This window comes from Microtus oregoni, unplaced genomic scaffold (genome assembly GCF_018167655.1).
Source record: "Microtus oregoni isolate MIOR12 unplaced genomic scaffold, Mior012 000025F_ref0000491, whole genome shotgun sequence".
Taxonomy (NCBI): domain Eukaryota; kingdom Metazoa; phylum Chordata; class Mammalia; order Rodentia; family Cricetidae; genus Microtus; species Microtus oregoni.
This window is the reverse complement of record NW_024543084.1, coordinates 35059385-35084263: the sequence shown is the minus strand read 5'-3', so window position 1 is coordinate 35084263 and position 24879 is coordinate 35059385. Positions and strand designations below refer to the sequence as shown.

At 39.3% G+C, this 24879-nt stretch overlaps 1 protein-coding gene and 1 pseudogene across 1 annotated transcript in view; one reads left to right on the top strand and one right to left on the bottom strand.

The window, feature by feature from the left end:
* The window catches only part of LOC121462567, a 47475-nt pseudogene that overhangs the window by 21060 nt on the left and 1536 nt on the right, over positions 1-24879 (bottom strand).
* The window catches only part of LOC121462851 (probable ATP-dependent RNA helicase DDX60), a 121999-nt gene continuing 106147 nt past the window's right edge, over positions 9028-24879 (top strand). Inside the window, exon 1 of the mRNA XM_041674814.1 lies at positions 9028-9126. The gene's annotated coding sequence lies outside the window, so the exon portion shown is untranslated. The remainder of the gene's footprint in view (positions 9127-24879) is intronic.

Sequence of the window (24879 nt, the reverse complement as noted above, 5' to 3'; positions counted from 1 at the left end):
CATAGAATGAAGCATTTATCTAATTATTCTTTATTAGTAATAAAATCAGGAGTCAGATAAGAAGCTGAATAATCAGAGAAGTGAGAGAGAAACCACCAGGAATCTACTTTCTCTTCAGCTACTCAATCCAAAAGGTCCAAGAACCTCTCTAAGCCCCACCCAACTACTTCCTGTCTCTCTATCTGTCCTCACTCTTCTAAAATCTCTATAATCAAGTTTTGGACAGCCAGCTCTGCCCTCTGTTTCAAAAAAAATCTTTATTGTCATTCTTTTGAGCATCAGAATGCAATCAAAATGTCAAACAACACTATAGGACAATTGGGGCAAAAATCACAGAACCTGCTAACCATGTGACTCCTTTGCAATCTCTGTTATTTATTTGGATACTTCAACACATGTGTAGTTTTGTAAGGAATTTTTTTGAGCTTTTCTTTATAACAAAGGAACTTTGTGACAAATGTTGAGATAATTTTTGCCTTTTCTATCTCTATTTTGCGCCATTATGATGAGCATCCATCCCTTGTCAGAGGAGGTAGTGATGGAGTTTAATACTATTAATGCAATAGTGCAGATATAGTCGTATCTGACTTGTAAAACAGGATTTGTGCAACAAATTAATAGTGATGAAGTTTAGGCTTTGCAAATGAGAATTTTATGTAAAAAATTCCACTCTTTATTATATAAACATTAGAGTCCTTTTGACCGTCCAAACAGAAGGAAAAAAGACTAAACAATGTAAGACCCAGTCGTCTCCAGGGTCAAGCAAGAGAAGTTTGTGATCAGAGTTCATTTTGTTTTTTGAGATAAAGAATGGAGAGGGACATTACGAATTATGAGAGAAATAAAGGATAGAGTGCCTTTCCCTTCCATGTAAGCTCTTATGCCAGTGAAGTCAGTGGTGATATTGGAACGTGTGTGTGTGTGTGTGTGTGTGTGTGTGTGTGTGTCTGAGTCTGTGTCTGTGTCTGTGTCTGTGTCTGTGTCTGTGTCTGATGTGGAGAATATTGGAATTAGTTCTGAATTAGTCTCAACTTGTAAAGATCATGAATAGTACCTCAATTTTCTTATCTGCTTCTTGTCAGAGGAACTTACACTTTGCCTGAGGAACTGATTGCAAGGCCTGAATAATGGTGTTGGCTGTGGTCAATCCAAGGACAGTATTTCAAAGATTGTAATGAGACGTTGATTAGAACTGCATAGGAGACAAGGCTAGACCTTAGGGCAGATTCCCTAGATGCTAAGAAGGTATAGGTGATGCTAAATTAGCTTTTACCAAAAAAAAAACAAACAAACAAACAAACAAAAAAACAGAAAAAGCATCCTTAACTAACTAGCTGTACACTTTTAGAGTTAGTACTGAGAAACCTCCACAATTATCATGGACAGTAAAACCTTACTTATCTATTCAGAGTTTTCCAGACCTATTATTTCACAGTCAAGATCATAAAGGACCCAGAAAATATCTTTGCTATTTTAGGGTACCATCCTTTGTGAAAACATCTTATAAGTCACATATACACATTTTTCTACCTAGTAGCTTCTTGGAAAGAAGAAGTGATAGGGAGAACTTTGAGAGTTAAGTAATAAATTCAATAAAATTATCAAAGAGATTGAAAATGTATCCATATATTTTGACTGCTCAAAGTATTGGATGGATTAAATTTACCATATTAAATTAAAAAATTTAGCCTTTTTCTATTTTTTGCTAACACATACCTAGACACATCTAAAAAAGCTTAATTATTCATAAAGAAATAAATCTCACAGTTTCTTAGTGACTAAATTTGTAGTCATGAAAATTTAGGAACAGGAGACAGCATCTAAAGAATGAAAGTGATTTTAATAGCCAGTGGGATTATGGGTGTCATTTTATCTTTAAGTCATGAATGTATGGCAGGGCAAGGTCCCTCGTGGTCTTACATTTCTTCCTTATTTTGGAGACAAAAATAAATAGACTTCTAATTATTAAATCAATTTCTCTGGTCTGAGAGGTAGAAAAAGACAATCATTAGATATCAATGGCTTTGCTTGCTCTGGAATCTAGTTTATCATATGGAAATTCATTATTTACAACCAATATCCTTGGGCTCCATTTCAAATTTTCTCTAAAAATTTTAATTTACATAAAAGTCAAAAAATAATTAAAGCATTATATCTTTTGTGAAGATATACTATTTATTTGACAAGGTTATCATAGTTACCATTAGTTTTGATCTTATTTGTCTTTTGCGGACTTTGATGTAATTTCATTCTTTTTTCTCTCAGTGCTTTCATTACTGGGCTTCATGTAGTTTGTTTCTTTACCTTGGCTTCATTAATAATTACTCTGCAAACCTATACAAACTCTCAAAATACCCACTCTGTCCATTCCTACAATTCCTGTCTTCCACTTCCTGATTGGATATCTTTATTATCGCTATCAAAAGTTCTTTATAATGTCTTCTTCGTTATTATATAATAGTTTAATTTGCTTGGATAGATCTGAATTTTAAAGACCTAAAGGCTTTGTCTTCTTTGCTTTCTGATGATTCCGAATTGTCAGAAGTCATATTTGTTAAATTGTAAGTAGCAAGGCTCTCCTCATAGATAAGGGAAAGCATGTTTTTGGATGGCAAACTTTTTTTTAAATTAATTTTTGTTGAGACCTACTTTTTTCTCTGCTTTCCTCTCTGCCTCTTCGCTCCTCTTCAACTATCTACCAAGGTCCCCATGTTCCCAGTTTACTCAGGAGATCTTGTCTTTTCCTACTTCCCATGTAGATTAGATCTATGTATGTCTCTCTTAGGGTTGTCTATGTTCTCTGAAATTTTGATTTGTGGGATGGTTTTCTTTGCTTTATGTTTCCTTTATGTTCACTTATGATGAAGTACAGATAATATTTGTCTTTCGGGGTCTGGGTTACCTCACTCAAAATGGTGTTTTCTAACTCCATCCATTTTCCTGCAAAATTCAAGATGTTGTTTTTTCTGTTGTATAGTACTCTATTATGTAAATGAACCACATTTTCCTTATCCATTCTTTGGTCGACAGGCATTTAGGTTTTTTCCAGGTTCTGACTATGACAAACAATGCTACCATGATCATATTGAACATGTGTCCTTGTGGCACAATTGAGCATCCTTTGGATATATACCCAAATGTGGTATTACTGGGTCTTGAGGAAGGTTGTTCCCTAATTTTCTGAGAAATTTCCACATTGACATCCAAAGGGACTGTAGCAGCTGTCATTCTCACCAGCAATGCAGGGTGAAAATAGACCCATATCTATCACCATGCAGAAAACTCAAGTCCAAATGGATCAAAGACCTCAACATAAAGCCAGCCTTTATGAACTTTGTGGAAGTGAAAGTGGGAAGGAAGTACACTTGAACGCATTGGCATAGTAGACCACTTCCTAAATATAAGCGCAGCAGCATAGACACTGAGAGAAACAATTAATAAATGGAACCTCCTGAAACAAAAGCTTCTGTAAAGCAGAGGACACGGTCAACAAGACAAAACAACAGCCTACAGAATGGGAAAAGATCTTCACTAACTTCGCATCAGACAGAGGTCTGATCTCCAAAATATACAAAGAACGCAATAAACTGGTCATCTAAAGAACAAACAATTCAATAAAAAATGGAGTACAGACCTAAACAGAAAACTCTCAATAGAGGAATCTAAAATGGCTGAAAGACACTTAAGGAAATGTTCAACATCCTTAATCATCAGAGAAATGCTAATCAAAACAATTCTACTAGTACAATTTTAGTGAATTTTCAACAAGTTTGATTTTTTTTGGGTGTCCCCATTGCTGTCCAGCTACTGTCTCCTAATCAGGTTAAACAGAGCAGTTCTGAATCCATCTCTCGCCTCTTTAAGAAGTAAAATCCCAAGTAGTTTTACACAGGGAGACAATCTGAGATAATACGAAATTAAAAATTATCTTTAAAAAAATCATTTGGTCACCCACCAGGTGGTTTGAGAAGAGTCAGGGAGGGTCAGAGGCGGTAAAGGTATTCTCAAAAACAAATCGATGTCATGGGTTTGGGAAGGTCAGGTGACAAAAAAAAAAAAAAAAAACCAGAAAATAACTCAATTCTCACAGTAAATAGAAACCCATTTTTTTTTTTAAATAACATAATGGCTCCCACCTCCAAATGGGAATGAATGAATGCATTACTTAATAACATCAGCATTATTTATATAGCTGAGGTTTTAACATTTAAAATTGAGTGAATATATAAAAGAAATGAATTATTGAAAGAAATACTTTGATTTTGTTCATTTTTTTACGTAGAGGAGAAGAATAAATCTACAAAGACAAATGGATATTTAGAAGAGGCTTTGATATTTATTTGACTTAAATCTGACAGTTTTCCTTCTTTTTCAGTTTGCTTTTCGCCCACCTCATGGATGGACTTGATGAGGGAATGCTAAACTCTTGAATATCGTGGTCACTATAGGACAACTGCAGACAGCTGTGTGGTCATTTCAGTGACTGCTTCAAGGAAGTGGCCTGGGATATGGACTGCCATCCCCTAGGAAAGCAGAAAGGAAGAGTAGAACAAAGGAGAAAATAAGCTGTTGGACCCAAAGAGGATTTAATCACTGACAATGCCATCCATTAGGGACAGTTGCTGAGCCTTCCAGTCAGGAGTCTGCCCATCCTGCTGCTTCTTTGGGAATAGTGATTTGATAAAAACTATTTGGGAAGGAATGTCCACAGAATATAAGCATCTTCTGCTCCCAAGTTTCCTCTGGGTAACTGGTCAACAGGTGTCAGAAGAGCCTGTGGCAGAAACATTCCAAACTCACTGTCACTGTTCTAAGTTTACACATGCTTTGGTGGCATAATTTAAATGCATTGCTTCTTAAACAAGGAAGCATTTTATTTGTTTCTGCAAGTAGAAAGGAAGGCAAATAAAGTGTCCACACAACAGCCTCTCCTTAGGAACACATATGAGTATATTGGGGCTTTTGTTTCTGATTTTTAAGTTGAATATTGAAGTTATGACTACACCATTGAATTCTATACAAATTTTGTACAGCATGGAGTCTCTATGAAAGAAAAGATGTTGGAATATCTTCATGTGAACCACACACAGGACTACCTTGGTTTTCTCAAAATTTATTACAGATGTAGATTAAATAATATTAATCTTTTTATTTTAATAATGGTACATACAAGATAAACTCCCGAAATGGCAATAAGTTCAGAATCAGAAAACATGCAAATGCAAAACAGTATGGTAGGATGTTATTAGGCTCTTCGGGGATTACAGACCTAGTGATCAGAGGTGGTTGGCCTCACAGTATCTTTAATCAATGGTTTAATTTGCCTTGCTCTGAAATGTGAAGAGAACAATTGTACTTCACAATGCATTGTTACCACTTTAACTGAGCATGGACCACAAGTCCTTATTTCTAATATTCAATATTCTAAAATATTGTTCTGTATGATCAGATGTCTTGCCAGATGCTGACACCATGAAACTGGACTACAAGGCCTTCAAAACTATGAGAAACTTGCTATTATAGATTTGACTAACACATTATTAAGTGTATCTCTGTTTCAGTTTATCTTATCTGGATAGGGAGCTAAGGAAGCCTTGATTAAATGTGTAAAGAGCAAAGTCTTGAGTGAATGTGTTATGCTCACATTGGTACAATCATATCAAAGACCACTGTCTCAGACCCAAGAGAAAGCACTGACTTGTTCAGGCTCAGAGGGATGACAGTATCTTCCTCTGGTCTGAAAGTCAATGTCGACAGTGTGTGCAAGTAGTGGTGTTGACAAACAACTGACGAGTGAGTGCAAAATTCACAACTGCAGTTTCCTCCTGGTTTATAGCCGAGATTGCTCACCTTCAGAGATCTCCTACCAACCCACTAAGACAGAGGAATAACCCTGTAATACACCTAATAAACATTCTGTGTTCCAGATTCTGCACCTGTTTCTGTGTGTCTGTCCTTTCATTCACTCGCCATCTCTAGTTGGGCTTTCGGAACCATCCAGGGTGTGGTCTGGATGTTGATGTAAGGTGGACTGAAGGAACACAAAGCACCTTTAGCAGATACCCAGCAGTCTGTTATCGTACATGGAAACTCAGGAAAATCATCGTATCCACCCTTCTCTGTATGTGCGCATAACGATATTGCGCCCAGTGCCTTCCTCCTTTAACAGCCTTAGTTGAAAACACCCTGAGAGGACACAAACACACCTAAAAGGGTCTGTAGTTTCACACATGTCTTAGCTGGGGTTTCGGCTGCTGTGATGGAACAGTCTGAGCAAAACAACTTCGAGAGAAAAAGGGTTTATTTCACTTTGTCTTAAAGCAAGTTATTATCAAAGGCAGCCAGAGTAGGAACCTGGAGGCAGGAACTGATGCAGAGGTGATGAAAGAGTTTGACTGACTGGCCTGCTCATCCTGCTTTCTTATAAGACTCAAGAATTCCAGCCCAGGGGCAGCACTACCCACAGTAGGCTGGGCCCTCCCCCATCCATCCCTGATTAAGAACATTCACTGTAAGTTTTCCTGGAGCCAGATCTTCTGGGGGCATTTTCTCAGTTGAAGTTCCCTCCTCTCAGATTGTGTCAACTTGATATAAAACTAACCAGCACAACACATAGGTGCAAGGTCCTGTCACACTAGCTACATCCCTGAGAGTCATTTGCTGACAAGAAGGGCAGTTTCATTTCCACAGTCCTCAAGATCTACCTGTTGTCTGTCTTGGCATCCACAGTACAGAAGTCAAGCACTGTCTAGTTGTTTTAAGCTTGGAGAAATTATGCTCTGTCTTTGCAAATCTTATTATATTTTACTGACACTAGTTGTAAATCAGTCCACCTTACATGACGCCCTGACCAATCAAATGTTATGAAAAATGTCTAAACTGGAACCAGTGAGCACTGCAGTTAGTGCCTTCAGAGAATCTGTCATGGAAATACTCTGAGGACTCACTGAAATATAACAGAACTTGGTCATGGATATCGGATACAAAATAGGACCTTTGTCAGCCAAGTACTACACCTTCTTGAGGGACATTGATTTCTTATGGACTAGATAACCCTGGATAAAGATTTTACAGATCACATATATGGAACTTTTCTTAGACACTTGCCTGTGGTATTTATGAATAATTAATTTGATGGCATACAAATCTGGTCATTTCTCTTAATGGTCAGGTATTGAAAATTGACTTATTCGGAGTATCAAACTATAGGTAATTATAGAGAGAAGACATAAGGCACAAATGGTTGACTCTGTTAAGTAGAGAAAGGTTGAAATGTTAGCTAAGGAAGTTCACCCTGACTAGACAAACACTCAAGAATTCAAAGAGGCTAAAGTACAGGCATAAAGTAAAGAGGAAATGCAATGTGTGGTTCTCAAACCTCAGGAGAAAGTACAGGGTGTGGCTGGGAGCAGATAATGGAGGCAGAGAAAGTAAACAGAAACCCTAACACCAGATGGAGTCCTCAGCTTCGGGGTGTTTATATACTTGGGGTATGTTATGGTTTTAATTTGTCACCCAGAATTATGTGCTGTAAACACATTCATCAATGTAATAAAGTGGGGGTGCAGGTTTTCAATGAGATTGCCTGTTGAGTATAAAGGGCCACCTTCGTAGATTGATTAGTAGCAATTAAAGGATTGTGAATCACCTGACCGTCAGCAGTTCTCAACTTTACGATAAACAACTCTTTCCCAAGGCTCCTATCAGATATCTTGCATATCATATGTTTAAATTATGATTCACAACAGTAGCAAAACTGCAGTTATAAAGTAGAAAGGAAAATAATTTTATTGTTGGGGATCACCACACCATGAGAAACTGTATTAAAGGGTTGCATCTTTAGGAGGGTTGAGATCCACTGGCCAGAATTATTTTTTGCTAGATGCCGACACACTGGATTTCAAAGTTTTCAAAACTATTATTAATACAATTAATTTATTATAAATTTCCCAGGGTATGACATGTTATTAAAGTAACAAAAAACACACTAGGACTAGAAAACTGAAGGGGATGAATAAAAGTTTATTAAGTTCCCACTTGACAAATCTGAAGTCACTAAAAGTCAAAACAACCATGGGATAAACAGCACTTGCTTACCCCAAATGCCCAAGAAGAAAACCTGAAAGGATAACAATAGCATACAAGTTTAATCAAAAAATAAATAAAAATAAAATAATTGCTTTATTAGCTTGAAGAAATTTCAATTCTAGAATGAAATGCATTTGTCAGTTTAGGCAAATCCTGTAAACAAAGTTTTGAGTTATGTCAAGTTCGGATCTTGGCACCAATTATTGCCTCTATATCACTTTATTTCTCATTTATCTCATCTATAAAGCAACCCAGAAGTCCCCATCCTGTAAAGTTGTGGTAACAATATAATAAATACAAGAATATCCTCAGATCACTGAGCTCATAGTAGCCTCCTTTGTTGTAAGAGTGTGTTAGTTTGTTACTAGCAAATAAATTATGTTTTTCCTACTACATTAGCTTACAGGGAGGGAGGGAGAGAAGGACTGAGGGACAGAAGGAGGGAAGAAAAAAATCAAGGTAGAAATAAAAACAAGTAATTCCAATTTCATTTTGTTTAGTTGTGTTTATTGGTCAAAGAGGATCCCACATAGATTAATCACAGGCTTCAGTAATAAACTCAAGTGTTATCAAGTTCCTTCCTGCCCCCACTTTAATGTCTTTAACATACCTGTGGGGGCAGAGGGCACCCACCACACCTGGTCTTCTGCTTCTTTGGCCTCTCCACTGTTGCCTTGCCAAGACATCCTCATATTTCTCTGTCAGGGTTCTCTCCACACTTACCTCAAGAATCCCAAAGCCTCAGTTTTCCCTATCTGACAGCCCTGACTTTATAAAAAGGATGCTAAAAGCTACATTTCCCAAGTTGGCATTTCTAATTGAATTGGTGATGATGGAAATCGAAAGGTTAGGCTTCTGTTTGGAGAATGGAAACTGAAACTATTCTTCAGGCATAAAAGGCAGCCTGGGTGGCTTGGAAGTTTCCTCTTTGAAGAGGTAGCAGAGCCCAGGTCTCCCTGGAGCCCATCCTCTCTCTCCATTGTGCTTTCCGGGTTCCTGCAGAGCAGTCCTGCTGCTCTCAGCAAGCAGCTGGTCCAGGTACTGGGTCTGTGGGTCTGGGTTTCTAGGCGGTCAGGGTGTGTTGGGGTGTGGTGGGGATATGATTCTGGGAGGGCCAGGGGCTGGCAGCTCTTGCCAAGGTTAGCTGTGTCTGGAAGGAGGGGCTGCTGGATGCTGAAGGGGACAGAACTAGGACCCACCTACCCAGAAGCCAGAGCTGGGCAGACAGTGGAGAGCCAGTGGTGAGCCAGGAGGAAAGAAGACATGGGGCACAGGATCTTGAGCTCTCTTTGTTGTAATGGGGATCCTGAGGAGGAATCAGTAACTAGGAAGTTGTTGTTTGTTTTATTTTGTTTTGTTTTGTTTTCTTGGTGTTTTGAGACATGGTTTCTTTTTGTAACTTTGATGACTATCCTGGAACTTGTTCTGTAGACCAGGGGAGCCTTGAACTCACAGAGATTCTTTTGCCTCTGCCTCCCCAGGCTGAGGACTGGGATTAAAAGGCCTGCACCACCATCATCGGGCTCTCCACACCTCTTCTGCCAGGAGCTCCAACATTCTGTTCCAATACTCATGATTTCCTTTACTTTTCTGCATCTCTTCCTCTCCTCCCTTTCTCTCTTCTCCTCATTCTCCCCAATTTTCTTCCTCTTATTATTTTATTCAAGATTTCTCCAAGCATAATACAAATATAATCATGACAATGCTGAGTTTAGATGGTATGCCTTTTGAATTTCTTCTCTCCCACTATAATTTATAGGACTGGAGTTACATGTGTAGTGTCCTGTAGACACCTCCAATTCTTGTTGTGTCATTAATATGTCTCTGTTCTCTTCATGACCTGTAAATTAGTCATTATGGCTAGAGTTCTGATCAAATTCTGATTTTCTGAGGGAGAAAGGGTGGATAAGTTATTCACATCCGTCTGGGAGCAGATATTGGCCTCTATATGTGTTCTACTGTTTACAAGATCTATCCTGCCCTGGGTTTTGTAAAATGGTGGCACATTACTGATCCCCCCCCCCCGTTAATTAGCTGTCCCTTAGAGTGCTTAGTGACTTGATGATATAATCCTTTTTAGGAAGACAGCTAAACAACTTAGTTTTAGAAATTGATTTTGATACATTATCTTTAGAGACTGTCTCTACTTTGTGGAGGAGAAAGCATCCTTCCTCCCTTTGCTTTTAGCATCCTTTAACAATCCTCTCGATTTAGTTGCTCTCTCTACAGTAAATCAAGATCTAGAATGTTTTGCAGGATTTTTTGAGGATTCTTGTGCTTTGATTCCAAAGTGAGTAATAACTGAAAAGCCAGTACATAGTTTTTAGATTTTTTTTTTAAAAATTAAGTGCATGGTGTGTGTGTGTGTGTGTGTGTGTGTGTGTGTGCATGGTGTGTGAGTGTGTGATGTGCATGTATGTGTATGTGTGTGCGTGTGTGTGTGTGTTGTATATGGAAATGTGCATGTTAGTACAAAGGTCAGAGGCTTTGAATTCCCTGGAGCTGGAGTACAGGCACTTGTCAGCATCTGTGCTGAGGAACAAAACTCGGGACCTCTACAACAGCAGTGCACAGTCTTGATTACCGTGTCATCTGTCTTCTTTCTAGCCCCTATGAACATATTTTTTTTTAAATGCACAGTGTGCCTGTGGAGATCAGGGAACAACTTGCAGGACTTTGTTCTCTTCCTGTATCCTGCAGGTTTCGAGGATTGAGCACAGGTCATCAGGTTGTGTTTCAGACATGCACCTTCACCCACTATACAATTTTTATTGGCCCAATTATGGAAATATTATTCATTATAGATGCAATCTTCTTGTTTGACTGGAAAATGGAGTTTGTATCTTTGTGGCTACCACTGGAAATAGACTTGCTGCATTTAAACTACATGTATAGCTTCACTGAATCTTTTACCCTGTAAGGTTTTTTCTTAGTATTCTCCTGTCCATTTCCATACTTCCTTTAAAAATTATAATTCAAGATATGAAGTTGCTGAAATTCATATGTCTTAGTTTTTAATGACAAATTATATCTTTTCTCATTCTCAATGAGCTTAGAGGCAACTTTGATACAGAATTATGGCTTTATGACATTTTCTTTAAAAATTAGAAAATGTATTTTTTCTCATCAAAATATCCACCAATATTGCTTACTTTTATTCTCTTGAGTGGTCTACTAGGCACACTTTAAACAAATATTTTTATATCTCTTTATACAAATATATGCTCATTTTTTTTTCAAGATAGAGTTTCTGTAGTAATATGGGGCGGCGGGGCTGCATCCCCAGCACCCCGGCAGCCTGGCTAGCTTATGCCCCGAAATAACAACACACAAACTGTATTCATTTAAACACTGCTTGGCCCATTCTCTTCTAGGCTAATTCTCACATATTAATTTAGCCCATTTCTAATCATCTATGTGTAGCACCCCAAGGTGCGCTTACCGGGAAGATTCTACCCTATGTCCATCCTGGGTTGGAGCTTCATCCTGGGAGCGGGGCATGGCGTCTCTCTCAGGCGTCTGCTCCTGAGAGAAGAGCTGTCGAGACTGACCTCACTTCCTCTTCCTCCCAGCATTCTGTTCTGTTTTCTCCTGCCACCTATCTTCTAACCAATAAAATGGGCCAAGGCAGTTCCTTTATTAGCCAATAACCTTCCTCCATCAAGTTTCTCTGTAGCTTTGGAGCCTTCCTAGAACTAGCTCTTATAAACCAGGCTGGCCTCAAACTCGCAGAGATCTGCCTAGCTCTGCCTACCTTGTGCTGGGTTTTAAAGCCAAGTACAACAGCTCCTTGGCTACCTGTTCATATATTTCTATCGGTTGATACATAGAGAATGTAAATAAATTGCGCAACTTAAAGCAGTATAGTATGTTTGTCAATAAGACAAACCTGGGGCTGGAGAGATGGCTTAGAGGTTAAAAGCACTGCCTGTCCTTCCAGAGTACCTAAGTTCAATTCCCAGGCAACCACATGGTGGTTCACAACCATCTGTAATAAGATCTGGTGCCCTCTTCTGACCTGTATGTATACAGAACAGTGTATACTTAATTAAATAATTCTTTAAAAGAAAAAAAAGGGACTTAAACCGATAATATAAACCTACAATATAAAATGCTCTGATTCAACACCATGAGACAAAGAGCCCCAAAGATGCCTTGAGTTTCTGTTGGCTGTCTACTGCTGGACATGAACTTAGCCTTAAGAATGGATGGTCTCCCCACTATATATCAGCAATATAGTTATCTCTGTCCACTTCATTTTTATTGTTGTTTTTTGTTTTAATTTTTCTTGTTGTTTTGTTGGTTGTTTGTCTTTTTTCCTCAATACTTGGAGAAGCTTTCCAACTGATTGTTTTAAAGCTCTGTCCTAACAATGAATATTTCTTTGAAACTACATAATTGATCAATTTATTTTCATCCACTTTAATTTCCTAATCTGACATATGTTTTCTTAGGATTTTCCTCTTTTTTTATGTCTGTTTTTCCCTTCTATCTAAGAATTTTCCATATTTTAATCCCCAGATGATTAACTCTGGGGATGGCCACTTTCATGTTTCTTTTATTGGAGGTTCTTTTGTATCCCATGTTGTCGAAGAGAACATACACATGCATGTTACTGGCAGCTTGCCATGTACAAATTTCTGTTAAAGTCTTGAATGGTGTGAGTGAATGCTCTAGCCCAGGTAATTCCTGAAGGAATACAGGGTTGATACTTGTAGACACTAACTAGATTGAGTGTTCCAAGAGGGTCTGTAGTAGTGTGGCTGGAGTGAGCTCTGAGATGACTTTCTGCCTTGGACTGAGGTCTGTATTTATGAGGCCTGATGGCTGGAGATGACATATAAATCAGTTTGCTCTTAGGGTGATAAGCAGCTGCCTTTCCTATCACCAGCTCAGGATGAAACACCCATAGAACAAACTGCAGAAATACACATGTTTATGTACACAGGAATCCCATAAAACACAAATCCAGAAACTATATATATATATATATATATATATATATATATATATATGTTAAGGACCTGTACGATAGGAAATAAAATGCTCTGACTCAACACCATGAGACCAAGAGCCCCAAAGATGCCTTGAGTTTCTGTTGGCTGTCTACTGCTGGATATGAGGCTTAGCCTTGAGAAAGGATTGTCTCCCCTTTGACTCCCTTTGTGGAAATTAATATTTCATTAGTAAGTGACTACCTATTAGGAGTTGCTTTGAGGTTAGGGATGTGGACCTGTGTTCTCTTCTTTCAGCTCTAGGATCCCATCTGGTGCTGACTCATGCAGGCTCTTTTGCACTCTGCCACAGTCTCTGAGTTCATGTTTGCACGAGTCCTGTTGTGTCTAGAAGGCCTTGGCTCCTTGGTATCCTCTGTCCCCTCTGACTCTTACACTCTTTAAATGCTTCTTAGTCATTTGAGTTTCTGCTTTTTGTAAATTTTGTTTAGATCTATCCTCATATTTAATTTTTGTTCGTTTTTTTGATGGTCAGTATGTTTTGTGTCTTTATGAAATTGGATATTAGCTCTCTAGTGAAGGTGTAAAAAACATTTTTCCATTCTGTAGGCCTCCTCTTTGTTTTAATAATGGTGTACTTTGCCCAAAAGAAACCTTTTAGTTTTATGAGGTTCCATTCATTAATTTTAGTTCTTAATTCCTGTGTTATCAGTGTTTTGTCTTCCTGTGTCAATGAGTTTAAGGCTATTCCTTATGTTCTCTCTATCAGATTCAGGTTGTCTGGCCTTATGTTGAGCTCTTTGATCCATTTGAACTGGGTTTTGTGCGTGGTAATATGTATGGAACTATTTGCATTCTTCATCATGCAGCCATACAACTTGACCAGCATTATTTGTTGAAGATTATTTATTTTTTTTGCTTTGATTTCAGCCCTGACTTTGATGCCAATTTCTGTCTTTTTCTGAGTAATTGAGACCACTGATTTTGCGAATGATCAGTGATTTATGTTTGTTTATTCCAGTTACTTTTTTGTTGTGGTGTGGGTTTTATTTTAATTTTCCTTTCTTAGTTCAGGGTTTCTCTGTGGCTTTGGATCCTGACCTTCCTCTGCCTCCTAAGTGCTGGGATTGAAGGCTTGTGGCACCACCGCTAGGCATTTTATTTTTCTCCTTCTTTTGAACTTTCATTATTTATTCCTTATATTTTCTTGAATGTAGTTAGTCTTTTCAGGTTGAATTTTTTTTCTAGACCCTGTTTAGGTCTGACTCTGTAGATAGATATTCTTAAATTTTATTTTCCTGGAATGTTGTTCCTTCTTCATGCATTCTGACTGAATGTTTTGCTGAGTGAAGTCTGGGTTGGCATCTGTGGTGTCTTAGGGTTTGTAGACCATATGTCCAGGATGCTCTCCCTTGAAGAGTCTTCATTGAGAAGTTAGGCATTGTTCTAACAGGTCTGTCATTATCTATTATTTGATCTTTTACCATTTCAACTTTTAAATCTCTTTCTTAGTTCTGTATGTTTAGTGTTTTGATTATGTGACATGGAAAATTTCTTTCTTGGTTCAGTCTATTTGCTGTTCTGTAAGCTTCTTGTACCTTAATAGGGACTTCCATTTTTAGGTTGGGGAAATTTTCTTCTATGATTTTGTTGTTAGTATTGTCTGTACCACTGACCTAGATTTCTGCTCCTTCCTCTGTTCCTATAGTTCATGTATTTTGAGTTTTTATAGTGTTCCAGATTTCTGAATGTTTTATCCCTAGATTCTTCTAGATTTTGCGTTTCTTCAACCAAGTACCCATTTTTTCTGTCTTGACTTCAAAGAGAAATTCTTTTCCATCTCTTGCATTCTGTCAGTGGAGCTTGCCTCTGAGGTTCCTCTTTGAGTTCCTAAATCTCTTAATTCCAGTTTTGCTTTAGTTTGGGTTTCCTTATTGATTCTATTTCCACTTGCATGTCTTGATCTGTTTTCTCCATTTCCTTTTACTGTCTATGTTTTCATAGATTTCTTTAATCAATCTACTCATTTCCTCTTTAAAGACCTCTAACATATTCATTAGACCTATTTTTAAGTCCTTGACTTGTGCTTCTGATATATTGCATTTCTCAGGACCTACTCTAGTAGGGTTGTCAGACTCTAGTAGGGACATATTGTCCTGGCTGTTATTGATTGTGCTTTACACTGGCTTCTAGGCCAGTTTTGGGTGACTGTAATTCTAGCTACTGATATGTCTTTTTTGGGTGGTTGTTCCATTCCTTGCATCCTGTCGCCCTCTCCAGGTGGAGGCTGTGTGTTGCCTAATAAGAAATTCTTCTGAGATCCTGCCTGGTTTGGCCACTGGAGGTTCAAGCTAGAATGAGTTTCTTGGTTTTTTGAGCTGACACTTATGAATGAAAATGGGTTGGGGAATGGGCCAATGGGGTCCACAGGAGGAAGTAAAGGATGGTATGCCACGCAGATCTGCTCAGTGCTCTGGGAATGAGGGCAGCGCAGGAGACAGGCAGCATCCTGCAGTCTGCTACAGAGCTGGGGCTGAGACTGGGGAATTGGATTTGGAGCAAAGGAGTGAGAGTGAAGATCTGAAGATCTCATAGCTGCTTCCCTGCCCAGCATAGCTGTATATAGTATTTTTAAAATCAGTATCCTGGCTTTTGTCCCTGGATCATTGGGCTACCGGGCGGCCCTGTTTAGTTGCTGAGGAATTCCATCTGGACGGGTGAGTGTGTGCTACCCAGGGGCGGATTATCCCGGAAGAGAGCACAAACCCCCCTCCCCCAGCTCCTTCTGCAGGGCTGTCTTTCTTACACACGCCCCCCCCCCCCCCAAAGTCTTCGTTTTCTGCAAGGTCCTTTGCTCAGGAACAGTTTTCTGCTCCTACACTAAGGCTACCCACCCAGAGTGGTGAGAGCCTACCTAAGGGGCAGGCCTCAAGGACCCCCGGTAAGGGAGCACATGCACTTTCAGCCTGTGCGGCAGGGTTTCCTGTGTTCTACTCGTCCCCACCCTGCCCCCCAAGTTCCCCCTTTTGTCCTCGGGTCATTGGACTACCAGGCGTCCATGTATTGGTGCTGAGGAGTTCATCTGGACGGGAACGGTTCCTGCTTCTACACTGAAGAGATACACCCAGAGAGTCAATCACAGCAAAGACTGGACCAAGACACCAAGCCTCTCCTGGCTCCATTTGAAGGAAGAGATGGGAAGGCGCCAATGCAAGAATTCCTCCAACAACCTGAAAGGCAACATGACACCACCAGAATCCAGGGATCCCGAAATAAGAAGAACTGTACACCCTACTCCAGAAGAATTAGAAGAAATCGACTCAAAAGTGAACTATATGAAAGTAACAGAGGACCTTAAACAGGAGGTGAAAAACTGCCATAAACAATTAGAGATTACAAACAAAAAGGTAGAGGAAATGAATAAATCGCTCAAAGACACGCAAGAAAACCAAGAGAAACAAGAAAAAGCAATCAAACAGGTTAGGGAAGCGGTTCAAGACTTGAAGAATGAAATGGGAGCAATGAGGAAAACACAAACCGAGGGAAGCATGGAGATGGAAAATCTGGGTAAAGAAACAAGAACTACAGAAACAAGTACTAACAACAGATTACAAGAGATAGAAGAAAGAATGTCAGACACTGAAGATACCATAGAGAAAATAAACACACTGATCAAAGAAAACAGCAAAACCAACAAATTCTTATCACAAAACATTCAGGAAATCTAGGACACAATGAAAAGACCAAACCAAAGAATAATTGGGATAGAAGAAGGAGAAGAAGTACAGCTCGACGGTCCAGAAAATATATTTAATAAAATTAAAGAAGAAAACTTTCCCAGCCTAAAGAAAGATATTACTTTGAAGGTTCAAGAAGCATACAGAACACCGAATAGACTGGACCAAAAAAAAAAAATCTCCTCGCCATATAATAATCAAAACACAAAACACAGAATAAAGAAAGAATATTAAGAGCTGCAAAGGAAAAGGGTCAAGTTACTTATAAAGGTAAAACTATCAGACTTACACCTGACTTCTCCATGGAAACCATGAAAGCCAGAAGGTCCTGGATAGATGTACTTCAGAAACTAAGAGACCATGGATGCAAGCCCAGACTACTATACCCAGCCAAGCTTTCGTTCACTATAAATGGAGAAAACAAAATCTTCCAAGATAAAAACAAATTTAAACAATACGTAGCCACAAATCCAGCCTTACAGAAAGTAATAGAAGGAAAATCACAAACCAAGGAGTCCAACAATGACCACAATAACTCAGACATCTAGAGACCCTTCACCAGCACAACTCAAAGAAGGGAAACACACAAACTCTACTACTAAAAAAGTGACCGGAGTTAACAACCACTGGTCATTAATATCACTTAATGTCAATGGACTCCACTCACCTATAAAAAGGCACAGGCAGAAAGATTGGATACGAAAACAGGATTAAAAATTCTGCTGTCTACAAGAAACACACCTCAACAACAAAGACAGGCACCTACTCAGACTAAAGGGCTGGGAAAAGGCTTATCAAGCAAATGGACCCAAGAAACAAACAGGTGTGGCCATACTAATTTCTAACAAAGTTGACTTCAAACTTAAATCAATCAGAAAAGATAGAGAGGGACATTTTATACTCATAACAGGAACAATTCATCAGGATGAAGTCTCAATCCTGAATATCTATGCCCCTAATATAATAGCACCCATGTACGTAAAAGAAACATTACTAAAACTCAAGGCTGCCATCAAATGGCACACACTAATAGTAGGAGACTTCAACACTCCTCTCTCACCAATGGACAGGTCAATCAGGCAGAAACCTAACAGAGAAATAAGAGAATTAATGGAGGTAATAAATCAAATGGACTTAACAGACATCTATAGAACATTCCACCCAAATAGGAAAGAATATACCTTCTTCTCTGCAGCTCATGGAACCTTCTCAAAAATTGACCAAATACTCGGTAACAAAGCTAACTTCCACAGTTAAAAAAAAATATTCGTAACCTCTTGCATCTTATCAGATCACCATGGATTAAAGTTAGAATTCAACAACAATGCTACTCCCAGAAAGCCTACAAACTCATGGAAACTGAACAGTCAACTACTGAGCCATACCTGGATTAAGGAAGAAATAAAGAAAGAAATTAAAGTCTTCCTTGAATTCAATGAAAATAAAGAAACAACATACTCGAACTTATGGGACACTATGAGAGTAGTCCTGGGAGGAAAGTTCATAGCACTAAGTGCCCACCTAAAGAAAACAGAGAAAGCACATATTGGAGACTTAACAGCCCACCCGAAAGCTCTAGAAAAAAAAGAAGCAGACTCACCTAGGTGGAGTAGAAGACTGGAAATAATCAAACTAAGGGCGGAAATCAAAAAAATAGAAACACAGAAAACAATCCAAAGAATCAATGAAACAAAAAGCTGGTTCCTAGAGAAAATCAACAAAATTGATAAACCCCTATCCAAACTAATCAAACGGCAGAGAGAGAATATGCAAATTAATAAGATCAGAAATGAAAAGGGGGACATAACCACAGACACAGAGGAAATTCAAAGAAGAATTAGATCTTACTACGAAAGCCTATATGCCACAAAACTGGAAAATAAAAAGAAATGGACACTCTTTTAGATAAATACCATATACCAAAGTTAAACCAGGACCAGGTGAACAATCTAAATAGACCTGTTAGTCGCGAAGAATTAGAAGCCATTGTCACAAACCTCCCTACCAAAAACAGCCCAGGACCAGATGGTTTCAAGGCGGAATTCTACCAGAACTTCCAAGAAGACCTAATACCTATACTCCTTAATGTATTTCACAATATAGAAACAGAAGAGTCATTGCCAAATTCCTTATATGAAGCTACAGTCACTCTGATACCAAAACCACACAAAGACTCAACCAAGAAAGAGAATTACAGGCCAGTCTCACTCATGGACATCGACGTAAAAATACTCAACAAAATACTGGCAAACCATATCCAAGAACACATTAGAAAAATTATCCATTATGATCAAGTAGGCTTCATCCCAGAGAAGCAGGGCTGGTTCAACATATGAAAATCTATCAATGTAATCCATCATATAAATAAACTGAAAGAAAAACATCATATGATCATTTCATTAGATGCTGAAAAAGCTTTTGACAAAATTCAATATCCCTTTATGATACAAGTCTTGTAGAGGTTAGGGATACAAGGGTCATACCTAAATATAATAAAAGCTATTTACAGCAAACCGACAGCTAACATCAAACTAAACGGAGAGAAACTCAAAGCCATCCCACTAAAATCAGGAACAGGGCAAGGCTCTCCACTCTCTCCATACCTCTTCAATATAGTGCTTGAAGTTCTAGCAATAGCAATAAGACAACATAATGGGATCAAGGGGATTCGAATTGGAAAGGAAGAAGTTAAACTTTCGTTATATGCAGATGATATGATAGTGTACATAAGCGACCCCCAAAACTCCACCAAAGAACTTTTACAGCTGATAAACACCTTTAGTAATGTGACAGGATACAAGATCAACTCCAAAAAATCAGTCGCTCTCCTGTACACAAAGGATATAGAAGCAGAGAGGGAAATCAGAGAAGCATCACCTTTCACGATAGCCACAAATAGCATAAAATATATTGGGGTAACTCTAACCAAGGAAGTGAAAGATCTATTTGACAAGAACTTTAAGGCATTGAAGAAAGAAATTGAAGAGGATACCAGAAAGTGGAAAGATCTCCCTTACTCTTGGATTGGGAGGATCAACATAGTAAAAACGGCAATTCTACCAAAGGCAATTTATAGATTCAATGCAATCCCCATCAAACTCTCATCAAATTTCTTCACAGATCTTGAGAGGACAATAATCAACTTTATATGGAAAAACAAAAAACTCAGGATAGCCAAAACAGTCTTAAATAATAAAGGAACTTCTGGGGCATTACCATCCCTGACTTCAAAATCTACTACAGAGCTACAGTATTGAAAACATCTTGGTATTGGTATAAAAACAGAGAAGTCGACCAATGGAATCGTATAGAAGACCCAGACTTTAACCCACAAACCTATGATCACCTCATTTTCGATAAAGGAGGTAAAAGTATACAATGGAAGAAAGAAAGCATCTTCAACAAATGGTGCTGGCACAACTAAATGTCAACCTGTAGAAGAATGAAAATAGACCCATATCTATCACCATGCACAAAACTCAAGTTCAAATGGATCAAAGACCTCAATATCAGTCCAAGCACACTGAACCTGATAGAAGAGAAATTGGGAGGGACCCTACAACAGATGGACACAGGGGATTGCTTCCTAGGTATAACCCCAGCAGCACAGACATTAAGGACAACACTGAATAAATGGGACCTACTAAAACTGAGAAGCTTCAGTAAACCAAAGGACACTGTCACTAAGACAAAAAGGCAACCCACTGACTGGGAGAAGATCTTCACCAACCTCGCAACAGACAAAGGTCTGATCTCCATAATATATAAAGAACTCAAGAAACTAGACTTTAAAATGCTAATTAACCCAATTAAAAAATGGGGCACTGATCTGAACAGAGAATTCTCAACAGATGAAGTTCAAATGGCCAAAAAACACTTAAGGTCATGCTCAACCTCCTTAGCGATCAGGGAAATGCAAATCAAAACAACTTTGAGATATCATCTTACACCTGTCAGACTGGCTAAAATCAAAAACACCAATGATAGCCCCTGCTGGAGAGGCTGTGGAGGAATGGGTACCCTCATCCATTGCTGGTGGGAATGCAAACTTGTGCAACCACTTTGGAAAGCAGTGTGGCGGTTTCTCAGGAAATTCGGGATCAACCTACCCCTGGACCCAGCAATGCCACTCTTGGGAATATACCCAAGAAATGCCCAATCATATGACAAGGGCATTTGTTCAACTATCTTCATAGCAGCATTATTTGTAATAGCCAGAACCTGGAAACAACCTAGATGTCCTTCAATGGAAGAATGGATGGGGAAAGTGTGCAATATATACACATTAGAGTACTACTCAGCGGTAAAAAAACAATGACTTCTCAAATTTTGCATGCAAATGGATGGAAATAGGAAATACTATCCTGAGTGAGGTAACCCAGACCCAAAAAGATGAACATGGGATGTACTCACACATAATTGGTTTCTAGGCATAAATAAAGGTCAGTGAGTCTATTATTTGATATCCTAAAGAAGCTAAATATGAAGGTGAACCCAAAGAAAAACATATTGCTATCCGCCTGGGTAGGGGAAGTAGACAAGATTGCCAGGCAAAAAATCGGGATCTTAAGGGTGGGGTGGGAGGGGGGTAAGGGGAGATTGGGAGAGAAAAGTGAGAAGGGTAGGATGGGGAGAACTTGGGGAAACGGGATGATTGGGATAAAGGAAGGTTGGATAGCGGAGCAGGGAAGCACATATCTTAATTAAGGTAGCCATCTTAGGGTTGGGAAGAGACTTTGACCTAGAGGGGCTTCCAGGTGCCCAAGGCGAGGTCCCCAGTTAGTTCCTGGGACAGCTGAAGATAGGGAACCTGAAATGATCCTATCCTATAGACATACTGATGAATATTTTGCATATCACCATAGAACCTTCATCTGGCGATGGATGGAGATAGAGACAGAGACCCACACTGGAGCACTGGACTGAACTCCCAAAGTCCCAATGAGGAACAGAAGGAGGGAGAAGATGAGCAAGGAAGTCAGGACCAAGAGGGTTGCACCCACCCACGGAGACAGTGGAGCTGATCTATTGGGAGCTCACCAAGGCCAGCTAGACTGTAACTGAAAAAGCAGGGGATAAAACCGGACTCTCTGAATATGGCGGACAATGAGGGCTGCTGAGAAGCCAAGGACAATGGCACTGGGTTTTGATCCTACTTCATGTTCTGGCTTTGTGGGAGCCTAGCCAGTTTGGATGTTCAACTTCTTAGACCAGAATGGAGGGGGGAAGACTTTGGACTTTCCACAGGGCAGGGATCCCTGACTGCTCTTCAGACTTGAGAGGGAGGGGGAGAGGAGTGGGGGGAGGTGGGAGGAGTGGGAGGCTGGGAAGAGGAGGACATTTTTTTTTCTAAAAAAAAAAAAAAACATCAGTATCCTGATGCTACAGGTCAGGGCCCAGCAGTGAGCTTCCTGCCCATCTTGTACTTGTACTGGATACCCTTTTACTTTCTTTTCTTTGGTCCAGAAAAGAGTTTGCTATTTCCTCCAGCTCTTCAGAGGAACGACAGGGTTAACACACACAAAAAAATTTTTTTTGGTTCTCTGGGTATTTCTTTCCCTTCTCACCTGTACAAGGTCATCAGAATCTTTGCTATTTTGGCCTGCTCTTGCAGGAGTGCAACATTCTACAGCTCTCAGAGTCATGTGAGACCTAGGGGAAGAAAAGATGTTAGAATTTTAAAACCCAGAAGCTGTTCATAGGGACAACAACAGCTGTGACGTGCTGCTGACTGTGGGTTATTATTAATTTGTTGCATTATGCTCTAAGTGAGATTTGGATTCTCTTCTTTCTCAAAACATTTGGTAAATTTGATTGTTATGATGTTCTTTCTCATGAGCACGTAAAATAAGAAAAGTCAGTAAGTAGGATAGAATGTGAAGAGGGTGCATTTTTCACTAAAATGATTGGTCAAAATAAAAGAGGATTTCTTAAAAAATCAATCGGGATTTTGTCACAGAGGAAAATACCATTTTGCCGTTGGGTAAAGACTAGAGTATCCCAAGATGGAAGAGGAGAGCTGAGGTCAATATCGGGAGGTTCTCTTGACTTCACAGGAGAACCAACAAAGTCGTAAAGACTTTGTGGAGCATGGATTTCCTAAAGTCAAATTTTGGTTTGTTTTTATAAAACTTGAAACCAGTCCTCTTTTAAAAATTAGGTTAAGTTATTGATCTTCTGTGCTAAGAAGATATATAAAAAATCAGATTTTTATGGTTAATCGAGATGATCATATTTTTGTTATCAGACATTTTAGGAAAGTGACATTAAGGAAGTCAAGTTTATTTAAGTATCTGTTTTTAAAATCTTTTAATTGGGGCAATGACGTGACTCAGCAGATAAGGGCACTAGCTGCCAAGTGTGAGAATCTGAGCTCCCTCTCAGGATCCACTTGGTGGGAGGTGATAGCTGACTCCAGACATTGTCCTCTGACCTCTACATTTGTCTGTAGACATATGTGCACATGCTCAAAACAAAGAACTAAAACTGAATATCTTTTAAATGCAACTTTATAGACAACGATTTTAGTTTGATTCTTCTATATTGTTTTTTTAAGTTACTAAGCTTCCTGCACAACTCTAACGGCTGATCTAAGTCTTTTGTCATTAAACAATTTTGATCATCACCACATATAAATAAATAAATAATGACTGCACATAAACAAACAACAAACAAGCAAGTATATTCTAGTATGTATTTCTTTTCCAAATTAGTTTTTACAAAATGCTTCACCTTATTGGTTTATTTTGTATTCTTCTTTTCAATCTTTGAAATAGCTGTCTGTTGACTTTCCATAGAAATCCACCCCTGTGTGAAGAACCTTAGGACAGAGAGAATTAAACTTGGGATCTCAGTCCTGGTGGATAGCCAAAGCCATCCACGCTTTTTAGTTGTTATAATTTGAAAAACAAGGTCTAAATGAGGAGCAGAAGGAGGGAGAACATTAGCAAGGAAGTCAGGTCCACAAGGGGTGCACCCACCCACTGTGACAGTGGAACTGATCTATTGGGAGCTCACCAAGGCCAGCGGGACTGGGACTGAATAAACATGGGATGAAACCGACTCTCTGAACATGGCAGACAATGAAGGCTGATGAGAAGCCAAGGACAATGGCACTAGGTTTAGATCCTAATACATGAACTGGCTTTGTGGGAGCCTAGCCTGTTTGGATGCTCACCTTCCTGGACTTGGATAGAAGTTGTAAGACCTTGGACTTCCCTCAGGGCAGGGAATTTGGACTGCTCTCAGTCTCAAGAGGGAGAGGGATTGAAGTGAGGGGAGGGGGAGAGGCCTGGGGAGAGGGGGAGGGGAGTGGAGGGAGGGGGCGATGTGTGGGAGGAGGGGGAGGGAAATGGGAAACGGGGAGGAGGCGGAATTTTTTTCAACAACTAAAAAAAAAATAAACAAAAAAATGAAAAACAGAAAAGGGATTTTGTTGGTAGTGACTTCTCAGCATTTGTCAGAATCTTCCCCCTACTGCCAAAGTGGTATTAAGTCAAACGAATCAGGACTGATGTCATCGCAGTATCATGGATAATGGGAATGAAGCTATCAGATGGTCAATCAGCAATGTCTTAAGGGAAAATTGTCCAAAACGAGAACAGGGGTACAGGGACTGTCAGAATAGAAATTTTTAACCACTTTGACTTGGCAGGAGAAAAGTAACGAGTTTTCACAGGAATTAGTATCAATTCTTTTCATATGGCCACAAGTCAAGATAATATTCTTCTCGTGGAGAGAGAGAGAGAGAGAGAGAGAGAGAGAGAGAGAGAGAGAGAGAGAAACTTTTCACTTTCTTTCAAACTTTTATCCCCTGGCTTCTAGTACTTAAAGCCATTAGGGAAGTTTTTCTGCTACTGTTGACACACTCAATAGGCCATGCCATCATGGTTGAATTAGTTTCCTCTGGATCCCTACCAGGAAGTGAGGACCTGCTTTGGATACACTTGAGTACAACTGTGGGCAGCTAAGGCATGTGGTGATGAGTGATGCTCCACAAGGCTCTGCAAACTTCAAATAACTGAGTGAGTTAAGAGACCACGCTTGCACTCCTGACCAAGTGATTCTTATGGATCCTGGGCCACAGCCATCCCTTCTTT